The sequence below is a fragment of the Hevea brasiliensis genome, chromosome 8 (assembly GCF_030052815.1).
Source record: "Hevea brasiliensis isolate MT/VB/25A 57/8 chromosome 8, ASM3005281v1, whole genome shotgun sequence".
Taxonomy (NCBI): domain Eukaryota; kingdom Viridiplantae; phylum Streptophyta; class Magnoliopsida; order Malpighiales; family Euphorbiaceae; genus Hevea; species Hevea brasiliensis.
Window position 1 is genome coordinate 14420833 of NC_079500.1, and position 12809 is coordinate 14433641.

Sequence of the window (12809 nt, forward strand, 5' to 3'; positions counted from 1 at the left end):
CTCCTGTCTATCTATGCCTTCGTGGCATAAATCCTTAGTACCGTGGTAGTGTTATGGGAAAACGGTACTTACCAGTGGTTTGATTCTATTAGGATTGTATGAAGTGCATGTCTAGGAAATGCTGTCTAAGGAGGTGGTATTTAAGTGAGACCATTGTGACTCCACCATCTTTCCTGAGCATTACCTGGTGCATTTTATATAATTCCAATGGATGATATTTCACCTCACGCCCCCACCCCCACACCAGCATCTCTCCCGTGTTTTGCCGATGTGGGATTTGCCTAGGGTGTTACAATCCACCCCCCTTATGGGACTCAGCGTCCTCGCTGAGGTTTGCCCCACCATCGCTCAAGGTTGCACGCGGAGCGGCTCTGATACCACAAATGTAACGGCCCGGCCCACTAGTGATATTGTCCGCTCTGGGCCGAAGCCCTCACTGTTTTAAAATGCGTTACTAGGGGTTACAAACCACCAACTTATAAACCCAGCATCTCTCCCGTGTTTTGCCGATGTGGGATTTGCCTAGGGTGTTACAAGGGTGGTCCATGTCTTTTAGACTCTCCAAGTACTTTTCTAGCTACTTCTTTAATCTTTAATGTCACCTGTATCCACATATCATTGACCTCCATATCCAGCTTCCATACTTCGGACTCGAGAAACTCATTTTTGAACTTCACTTGCTTTACTCCTTTGAACTCCCATCACTTTGTTCAAGCTACATTATTTCTTCTGACCTTACTTGAATTGTTCCTAAACTTGACATCCAAGACCACCAACCGATGTTGACTTGTTAAAGCCTCTCCTGGAATGACCTTGCAATCCTTGCATAGAGCTTTATTTGTCTTCCTGGTCAAGAGGAGGTCGATTTGGCTTCTATGTTACCCACTTTTGAAAGTCACTAAATGTGATTCTCTTTTTATAAAGTAGGTATTTGCTAGTATTAGGTCGTATGACATAGCAAAATCTAGGATGTTTTTTCCTTCCTCATTTCGACTGCCAAAACCAAAACCTCCATGAACATTCTCATAACCTTATCTATCACTTCCTATATGTCCATTCAAATCTCCACCAATGAAAACATTCTCTTCATTCGGTATGCTTTGCATTAAATCATCCATATCTTCCCAAAACCTTTGTTTACTCTCACTGTCTAGTCTTATTTGTGGGGCATAAGCACTAACTACATTTATTATTTCTTCTTCTAGTACTAGCTTTACTAGTATAATTCTATCTCCTACTATTTCACAGCTATTACTGCATCTTTCAATGTCCTATCTATGATTATGCCCACTCCGTTCTTGTTTCTCTCCTTTCCAGCAAACCACAGTTTGTACCCTGAATTACCTACTTCCTTACTTTTCTCTCCTACACATTTAGTCTCCTGAATGCAAGAAATATTCACCCTTCTCATTTCTAAGGTATCCACAAGCTCCATTAATTTTCTTGTAAGTGATCCAATATTCCAAGTACCAATCCTGATCCTCGTCCTATCCTGTTCCTTCCTAATTAGTCTCCTTCTATGATATCTTCTATTATTTTTTATGTCTATCTTGTGTTCTGTTCCACTATCTGTTCTACTATCTGTCCTATGGAGTAACTTTTTTACCCACACCTGTCCATGATGTAGGAACCCTTGCTCACTTAACACCACACCCGAGCGCTGGCATGGCGCATCGCTTTCGGTGAACATCCTACACCCTTGCATATTTCTCACTACACCTGGGCTCCGATGTAGCGCGTTGTAAGTAGAGGACGCTCTAACGTTAAATCATTTGAATTTATATTATAAAGTGTGATGAAATTTTTACGCTGGTTGTCACCTACCGCAATCCTCCTCCTTTATCCAGGCTTGGGACCGGCTAAGCGCAAACTACTTAGACAAAATTTAATTAATTAAATAATATATATAATTAATAAATATTATAACTTAATAACTCATCATCTTAACAATAACTCCAATAGTAAAGCTTAATGGTGTAATAATATTCTTAATATTATATATATTATATATGTTTTACTATATCAATGGGTAATAATTATGCTTTAAATTATTATATATCAAATTGTATGGCAATATATAATTATGATGTTTTCAATTTAAAATTAAAGCAGGTTGATTTATATTTAAATTTAATTTCTTTTATTGTTACTTTATTTTTAATTTTTTTTTATTTCATATTTAAATCAAACTTTAACGATTTATCCAATAATAATTATTTCCAAAAGTAAAAACCACCTTGAAAAAATAAAATTAAGGATATAAATAATATAATTATTTTTTGTTGATCTATTTTTTTGAGTTTCTCAAATACTAAAAAATACAAAAAATTTCTATGAAACAAGAGTCTAAATTACCAATGGATTATAAAATTAAATAAATAAAATTACCTATATTTTAAATCTAGATAAATAATTAGAAAAATTTAAGCATAGGCATCTCTGGAATCCAATTGAACCAAGGATTAAAGAGAACAAAGAATAATGAGCGAGAGAGTTATCGTTTCTACTCTTTCTTGCCGAAAATGTTTTTAGGAGGAAAAAAGACGAGGGTTTATGGCGTGTTCATCAGTCACTATCGGTGGAATTTGATTCTTAAAGAGCCTTGTTAGTTGAGGATTTGAAATTAGGCTGACATTAGGTTGATAAAGAGTGAGGCAGGTCAGTGAGTAGGGGCAATGTGACTCAAGAACTACTCTTGATCACGCTCCATTCTAGCTCACTCCCACCAGAACCAAGTAGATGCAGTCCTTATTTGGATCCCTTGGTGGCAAGAAACATACCAGTAAATTTAACTGATATGCTAACTGAAATCCTCTGATCTCATTTTCTACTTCTAGTCATGTTTATTTTGAATGCTTCATTCTTCATTGGGCTTATTTCTTTTTCTGTGCAGACGAATCAAGTTGCAGGTTGTGTGCCAGTCCAGTCGTGTGGTTATCATCAAGTTCATTCATCTCAAGACAACGGCTCTTCCTTGAAGATGCTTACAAAAACTACACTTACAAGGCTTCAAACCACCCACATTTAAAACATCAACAGACGAATGATTGGCAGAAAGTAAGAACCAATCAAGAATCACCACAGTTTCAAATGGTGTTTTCAGAAAGATAATATCAATTGCCAAAGGAACACTAGTGTTTTCACTATTAACTATAACGAATCAAGAATCATCACAGTTCCTAATAGAATAGGAAAGAGCAAAATCTAAATATCAAACAAATATTTGATCCCATGTACGTAACTACCATATAAAAACAAATTCTTCCTTAAAATGATCGCTATAAATAGCAAGTAATCAATGCAAAAGAAAAGAAAGAAAAGAAAAAAAAAAACTGAGTAAATATCACCAAATACGATAATCATACCTAACAATAATGAAGGATCACATCTTCTTATTGTTTCCAACCCAGTGAAGGCTGATAGTTCACCATGACATGATCCCAAAATAGGAGACAATTCCAAAATTGCTTGTTCGAACATCACTATCACTAAAACATATATTCTAAAAATTAAAATTGTAATAAGAGAATTTCCGACAGTAATGAGGGGCTAATTAAAGCTTTCAAATTAGCACAGTATAAGAGAAGAACCTTAAATCTATCAAAAATGCTAACAAATATGTAAAAGTCCAACCATCCATATATACCTTTAACATATAAACATGGAACAAACTTCAGTTTACAAAATATAACCAAGGTACTCCTATAGGAGCCTTCACTCTTGTGAAACATAAGAGTACAATTATTAACATTGGACATGCGTGCAAACTACAACATGTCCTCAACTAGCCAATTTATAGCATGCAGCATGATACACAGAAACCTCGAAATTACCAAACTATTCATTGAATCCTCCAAGATTACAATTAGGGGAAAAATTTCGCCGCGTTCGAAATCTGGGAAATGCCCGACCTGGTTGTCCACATGGAAATGGAACACCAAGGCCACGCAGCCGGTCATAATCACCACCTACCATTGGAAGAGGTCCATGGAATGGGTCAGGTCATCGTTCGGATACAATATAAAACGGTAAGAGTTACGTCGAATTAGATGCTGCCTCTTTCCCTTCTTCTTAAGCTCCCAAGATGAGGCAAACCTCGCTTTCCAATTGATCTTTCCCTGTGATCCTGCTCCAGTTCCAAATTCCTCAGTAAATTTTTTCTTCCATAAATCATTGTTTGAAGACATATACCGCATCTCTTTACTCACACATGCCATTCTTGCAATATCAACACCAGGAAGTGACTCCAAAATCCTGAGCTGTAGGTCTGCTGGAAGACGCACCAAGCATGGGGGAAGACCCAAACCAGTCTTTTCACAAAGATCTATCAACAGTGGCAAAGCAAGCTGATCCTTCACAATTTTCCAAAGCTCAAAAACATCATTTTCAGGGTAATACCTAGACGATCCATCATTCTCATTCATCCTATCACCCTTGTCGCAATTTACCAAGAGGCAACCAATAGATGGCACAAATCTAGATTTATTCAAGCACGATCTATACAGGCACTGATTCTTGGCCAATGACCCATAGACATTGACAAAATGCCCCAAAGTCTGAAACCTCAAAATGACTGATTCAGTAACAGTATCATCAAGTAAAAGTTCAGGAAGAGTATAACTAACTGACGTAGTGAAGGACATAGAAGACTGCTCTTCCAGGGGATGAAACAGATCAACTCGCAATCCAGATACTGAATTAAACCCAACAAAACCAGATTCTAAGAAAACAGCGTGAATAGCTATAAACAAGAGCTTATTGTCACTAATATCATCACGCAATTCTTCCCTCAATACCCTCTTCAAGAAACACAGCTCAGAAATCCTCTTGAAATCCACATCCAAAGACCCAGTATCAATATCCATGCCTTCTTCACTTGACAATTCTTCGGTTTCTTGGGTTTCTCCCATCTGCGTATTTGATATAAGAGACCGTTGTTCTTCAATAACTTCATCACCCGCGTCAGATTGACCTTCTACGGACAAATTCAGAATTAGGGTTTTCTCAATTGAAGCACTAGTTCCTAGGAATTTCGTTTCCTTTACAGACAAATCTTGATCCGGGGTTTCTTGTTTTCCAGTCAAATTCGGACCAAAAGTGCTAGATTCTTTGAAATTCATGGATTGTGCTTGAAGATTACCTTGTTGAGCTCGACCCTCTTCCTGCAAAGATTGACCCGAGCCTGAACCTACCATTTGAGGAGAACGTGAGAACACATCTGGGTTGTGAGAGAAATAGATAAGGTCTCCGGAGTTGATACCGAGAGATTGCAGAGAGTCCTGGAGTGAGGACGAGGAGAGCTCCTCCTTTCCGTTGAGAGAGAAACAAAAAGAAGAAGAAGAAGAAGAACAGAGGGCATGAAAAAGAGTTTCTTTGAGCTGTTGCAGAGTGCATTCATTGGGCACTTCCACTTTAACAGTCTCTTTGGTTTGTAGAGATCTCAGCCTGAGCTTCATGGTGATCAACGGAAGTGGGCGTTGGATTGAAGAGCAAAAGAAAACTGAATATCTCAACAGAGAGATTTCTCTTTTTTTTTTTTTTTTCAGAAAAACAGAGATTTCTTTGGGGTAAAGCCGCAAACTAGTGATACAAATATATAATCAGAGAGCCAAAAATTCTATTCTTATTCTCGAATATTTTTTTGTAATTATAATATTATACAAAATTACAATTTTATCCAATTAACTAAAATAAAATTTTCAATTATTAGTATTTCCCATTCATTATGATTAAAATTATTAAAATTATTAAAATTAAAATTTTAGTTTTAGTTAATTGAATAAATTTATAATAAATATATTAAAATTGATTAGAATTACCAAAATTAAAATTCTTATAAAAATTTAACTTTTTTATTATAATGCCTAATTTACACCAATGAGAAGTTTTACATAGCCATCAAAAAGTCTAACTTGATATATTTCATAAATTTTTAAGAAGGATGAAGAATTTGAAGTTCACAAGATAAATTATAAATTAGTCTTATTTTAAAAATTATAGATAAGCCCAAAAATATAGGCATAAAGCTAATAATGAAATATACAAAAAAGTCCAAACCTTCTATTATAACCTCAGTTATAGTCAAATTACCAAGTAAAGAGGTACTCGCCGGCTAAGGGGACATTACTGTCACCAAGCACAAAAGGTATATCCAAGGATTGCTAAAAGCCGAGAACGTCAAAAGACCCATGCAAGATAATCAGTCCTCAAATCAATGTTATAGATAAACTATGAAATCGAGCATTGAGCCTTAGGGAACCACATGAAAGCTTAAGGAGCCAAGGGTGTCGAAAACCATAAAACAGAGGGGCAACACAAAGTTCTTTAGTTTCTTTGACTGTTGAGATTTGGCTACTGCCGAGATGGGGAGAAGACTCTAGAGTTGTCGTCAACCAAACTTACCCCATACTCTCTTTAGACCCAGCACCAAACTTACAAAACAAAGAAAACCTGGCACTAACAAAACCAAACAAAGACCCTATTTGACCAAATGAACCCACAACTTAAGAATGGTAGGAGTGGCAACATTAGGAGAACCAAACAGATACAAAAATGCACATCCCTCTCAATGAAGCTTAGATATGCAACCAAATACTAATAAACCCAACATTTACAATCCAGTTGGCAAGGAGGGAACCCACCATCAAGTAGAAGGAGGAGGAGGCCTCCTTTACCTGAATGGGGCAAAGGAGACAGCTAACTTAGATGGAAAAAGGAGATGGACACTCCTAGAGGAAAAAAGGTGAAAAAGAGAAAAGTCTCTCTCTAAACAAATTAAAGAGATAGTATGTCAATCTTTACAAAAACTTTATGAGTGATAATTTAGTCTTTAATGTTTGATTCTATCAACAAATTAATCCTTGTTGTCTAAATTAATCATTAATTTTGTTAATTTTATAAGTTTTTTTCTAATTCGAAATAATTTAATATATTAACTTTAGTTTAATATGTTTTTAACCATTAAATCAGAATTATTAATGGTTGAATTCTATCTAGCCGTATGGGGATTGTATTCAAAATTATTAATATATCACTTACTTGATAAGAGTTAGATTTGAATCTTGATCTCCCAACCTTTTTAATAAAACTCAATTAAAGTAATTATAAAAAGTAAATTACAATTTAATAATTAAACCTACAATTTAGTTTTTATAATTTTATAACCAAATAATTTAATTACTGATATTTTAATAAACATATAAGTTAATATTTATTATTAAAATAACTGTCAATCTCCAATTAAATTAAAAAAAATTGATCAAAATACTCTTGAGTTTATTTTTATGCTGAAAATAATTTAATTTCTTAAATTTATTTTATTAATAATTTAGTCATTTAATTTTTAAAATATGGCTTCCACTAAATTAGAAAATTTTAAATTTAAATATAATTATTAAAAATATGAATTAATTACTTTAAGATCTTTAAAAATTTTAGTTAATTATAAAATCATCCATACAGTTTACACGTTGATCCTTAAGTATTATAACTATTTATAAATAAGTCATTATAATTTTCTAAAATTCTATTTATGTTATTATTATTTTAATTATATATATCAATTTATAATATTTTCATATATTAAGTTATATTGTTATATATATAAAAAATAAAATATAAATTTGAATGCAAATTATTAATAAAAATAAAATATCGATTAAATTATTTTTAAATTAAAAATAAAATTAAAGATAGTTAAACTATTTTTACTAAATTTAAAGATAGATTAACGATAATTTAAATGATAGGGACTGACTTGTAAATTTATTAAAATATTAAGAATTAAATTATTTAATTTTAAAAATTAAATAAATTAAGTTATACGTTTAATCAAATTTTAAAAATTAAATAATTAATAAAATAAAATTTTATGGACTAAATTAATTTTATCAAATTAAAAATATTGTTAAGAGTATTTTAATTAATTTTGTTAAATTAATGGTAATTTAATTAAAATTTTAATGATATGAGATTAATTTATATAATTATTAAAATATTAAAAATTAAATTATTTAATTTTAAAGTTGTAGATATTAAATTATAAGTTTAGATAAATTTAAGAATTAAATTATAGTTTACCATTGAGCAACTGGAGGGGCAAATTAAAAGAATAGATAAAACAAAATTGCTGGTGCACGGATAAAGAATTGCAGTGTCAGGTGTCCTTCGAAAACGTATAAAACCCATTAGGCAAAGCTCCGTTTTCCACCTTCAGCTGAGACTGAAGAACGCGGGTACTCACAATTCGTGCCTTTTTCCCCAACAAAAAACTAAAACCAGTGATCTGTTGTCTATCTCCCTCTCTCTCTAACACCGAGAGAGACTAGCCTCTTTGAATTCAAGCGTCAATAAGTCTTTCCTTTGGTGCAGTTATACAAAATTCCCATTCTGGGATTTTAACCAAAGAAAAATTACTCTATTTTGTTTAGTGGTATGGTTTCACTATTGAGCCTTCTTTTTTTCTTCCTCTCAGTTCTAAAGAGAACGATACAATTAGGGGAACAGTATGCTTCTATATTTAAATTTGTGTTTTGCATGTGGGATTTTTAGATCAAGAACGTTGCAGGTTATATGGGCTCCAAGGTATACTTACATTTTGATTTTGGAACTTACTAAAGGGATTTTTTTTTAGAGAATTTAAGGCATACGCAGTTGGTGTAACTGGGATTGTTTTTTTTTTTTTTTTCTTTTTCAGAGAATTTAAGGCATATCCAGTTGTTGTAACTGTGATTTTTCACTATAGTGGGCCTTTTCTTTTCTATTTATTTTCCCCTTGCTTTTTTACGGGTTTTATCAACTTTATGTTTGTTTAGGTGAGATTTTGATTCCCACTTGCCGAACTTAAGGTGGATCAAATTGAGGTAGTAAGGTGATGACAATCTTTTAGGATGCCAGTAGCCACAAATTTGTTGCTTGGAGCAAAAAAATTGTAGACCATTATGTCTTTTTGATGTCCCTGAATTAAGCCTTTGTTTGGGATTTTAGAGTAAAAGTTATGAATTTGGACATTTTTAAAAGAATTTAGTGATGGCATTGCTATTTGGAACCTTGAATTGATTTTTCTGCCTACCACCTGGTTGTGCTTCTGTTTATATATATTTTGTCACTTGATAGATGGAATTTGCTTTCCATTTTTTTTTTGCCTTTTTAATCTTTAGGAATCCAAGGGATAATTTGCTGAATTTATGGTAATGTCAGTGATCTTAGATTTAATTTAATTATACGTGTCCATTTTTCTTGTTCTTATAACAGTGGCTTAATATATTTCATTTGTTGTTGAATTAATTAGTTAATTGGCTATTTGGTTGTTTTTTTATGCATGTGCTTGCATGCCTGTTTGTTTGTAGCTTTTTGCCTGATGATTCGATGCTTCAGTCATTCGGAATGTATACAAATCTATTTGGAAATTTTGAGTACCCAAGAGTGGATATCCAGAGGGAATACACCATGTCTTTCGTGAAAACTTGACACGTAACTTTGAGTTCATGTCTCAACAAAGTGAAAATAGAGGACAAGGAAAAAAAATTTAAAAATGTGCTAATTTTGGTCTGATAAGATATTTAGAGTTAAAAAGAATGTTCACTCTAGCTGGCTAACTCAAATCAATTGGGGGCATTTTTGAATGCTGTTCTCCTTGCTTGACTCTGATGTTTGAGAAGCTCAACTGTCACGACCCAACCTATGGGTCGGACTGGCACTAGGACCTGGGCCAGCCTAAAGCCCCCGAGGCCCGTAGTAAGCCTAACTGTTCATTAACCCAACTCTAAGGCCCATTTGGGCCCAATATCAAGAAAACAAACGGACAGAGTCCGGCCATAAAATGGACTTTCCAACGGGGAGTTTTCGACTCACCCGACCTGTAAACATAATAAATACTCAATTGGGGAGCTCAGCTCACCCTCCACATACTCATATCCTCATAAAAATAAATGGGAGCTCAGCTCCCTCATCCAATCCATCAAACATGCATATCATTATACGTTTACAGGTCCAACATGATAATAATATTACAGACCATAATCAAATAAATACTTCTAACACATGCGAAAATTCTAGGAGTAAATAAAATTACACAAATATTGATAAACAACCTGCGAAGGAGAAAAGCAGGTTAACCAAAATAAAATCCTTCTGTAGCCTGAAAAAAACTATTGAATAGGAGTGAGCGTTCGACTCAGAGAGTAAAATATCAATTTTAACCATAATTTCTATAACTATCTAAAACTAATGCACCCTATAGAGTGAAATGCAACATCAACAACATTTTCACATTATAACATCAAAAAGGTAATTTGGAGCACTCACGCACCCTGTAGCATCAATCATAACATATGGGAGCTGATCCCTATACAGCTCTCTTAAATCCAACCTGGTGCCAGCGAAGAACTCAAGCCGGACTTTCGCTTAATAAACCAAATCGAGGGTCCCAGCGAAGAACTTAAGCCGTGACTACCCCTCGAAGGATCGGGTCCCAGCGAAGAACTCAAGCCGTGACTACCCGTCCTATCCATAGTCCACACCACATCACACGCACACCAACGCACGCACACTGCTCCAAATTACCACAACAACATCATGGCACTTTAACAGTTATCAATGCATCATAAATCGTGCCTAGAGTTTAACTACATAAATATATGCATATAAGTGATGCATGGGCAGGCTGAACATATAATAATATCGAAATTACAATTAAAATTAATATTTTACTCACAGACTTGACGACAATCACTGTGGCGGGCGGAGGAAGAAGGTCATTCCGCTCACTGACAATTTTATTACAATCATTTAATAAATTTGACTCAATACAAACAAAGAAAAAGACCAATACGTCCTAAGTCGTGCCGAAAATCCGGCAGAGTCTCCCCTATACCTAGGACCTACCCAACCTGCAAAATGGCTCAAAACACACTTCTATATTTACATTCCATATATCCACAGCTCAATCATATCACACAGCCCCTCCTGGGCCCATCAAATCAATCATCCATCACAGTATGTAATATTTCAATTTAGTCCTTATAATAGACCATTTTTGCAAAAACTGCCCAAATAAGCTCTAAAAATTCTAAAACTTTGCCCCGCGGTCCTTGGCAATATTACTAAGCTATTGCAAAAAGAATCATAATTTTCTAAGCTATCACGAATATTTTATGGATTTTTAATCCTATTTAAGCACTAGAAAATTATGAAAAAGCAAGGTTCGGGTTTACCTTTGCCGATTCCGACTTCGGAACGCGCCGACGCGTCGACAATGGGGGCTAGCCAAAACCTCGGTCCATTCGGAGACTTTTCCAGAACGGATCGTTCGACCGAATTTTGCGCATCTTGGCCAATCGCCGAATTTCCGCGAATCGAGGATACCTACACGAAGCCCATAACACGGGGGTTAGTACATAAATTTTTCAGAATTTTCTAAGCTCATTAAATGCTCGGAAAAATACTGCGAAGTTCCGTGGGACCCACCGAAAAATGGTGTCGAAAAAATTTGAAATTTATGTCGCCGCGAAGCTCTCGACGAGTGGAGCGTGCTGGTACCCTCGGTTTTCTCGTGGGATTCACGGTTTTCGAGAAATCTAGCCCAAAAGTCGAAATAGGCTAAAATCTTCCCGAGCAAAAATCGGACAAACCGCTCGATGGATTTCGGCGTTCTTGGTGTCTATGGAAAGCTCTCGCCGAGTAGATGATTTTAGACACAAGACCCGGTCCAATTGGTGGTCGGATCGGCCGGATTTTGGCCGGAGAAGCCGAAACGCCGCGCGCGCGAGGGAGGGAATTCGCGCGATTTGTTTCAGGCGACACTACCGGCCGGGAGGTCAGTGGCGCGCTGGCCTACCGGGTGGCAGGGGGAGGTGGCTGGCCGGCGGCAGGGGAGGGAGGAGAGAGAAAAGAGAGAGAGAAGGGGAGAGGGAACGACGCGCGCGGGGAAGAAAAAAGGGAAGGGAGCCGGTCCGATTCGACCGGTCCGATCCGGTCTGGTTCGATTCCACCGGTTCGATTCGAAATACAAAATTTTGAATTTTTACTCTGCCTAGGGACCGAAAATGAGGTCCAAAAATTCCGAAAAAATTTCAGAAAACTCAGAAAAATACGTAGACTCCAAATATATTTTTAGTTTTGCCACGTGGTCTTTAAATTAATTTTTAAAATTCATCAAAGTTTATATTTTCGGAAAATCGAACCCGATTTTTAAAATCCGAAAAATCTCAAAAAATTTCCTAAAATTTAAATAAAATTAAAATACCAAAAATGCTCATAAAATTTAAAATTTTGGGGTGTTACATTCTTCGCCCCTTACAGAAAATTCGTCCTCGAATTTTTACACAAGGCAGAATAAAGCACATGATTATACATTGAACAGATAAGGGTACTTGCTACGCATGTCCCGTTTTGACTCCCAGGTGCACTCTTCCACTGACTGGCTCCTCCACAAAACCTTAACCATAGGGATCTGTTTTGATCTCAGCTGTCTCACTTGGTAGTCCACTATGGCTACAGGCTGCTCCTCAAATGTCAAATTCTCTTTTAGCTTTATCACATCCGACTGTAGTACATGAGAAGGATCTGGAATGTATTTCCTGAGCATGGAGATGTGAAACACGGGATGAACGTGAGAGAGGTTGGGTGGTAGCTCCAACCGGTAGGCAACTGCTCCAACTCTATCAGTAACCTCAAAAGGTCCAATATACCGAGGTGCCAACTTGCCCTTCTTTCCAAATCTCATGACTCCCTTCATTGGAGAAACCTTCAGGAATACATAGTCGCCCACTGCAAACTCCACATCCCTCTGTCTGGGGTCTGCATAACTC

The 12809-nt window shown here is 35.7% G+C and overlaps 1 pseudogene; it reads right to left on the reverse strand.

Annotated features, from left to right (window-relative positions):
- Positions 1-3621: 3621 nt before the first annotated feature.
- On the reverse strand, positions 3622-5579 carry LOC110635392 (F-box protein SKIP22-like; annotated as a pseudogene).
- Positions 5580-12809: the final 7230 nt, after the last annotated feature.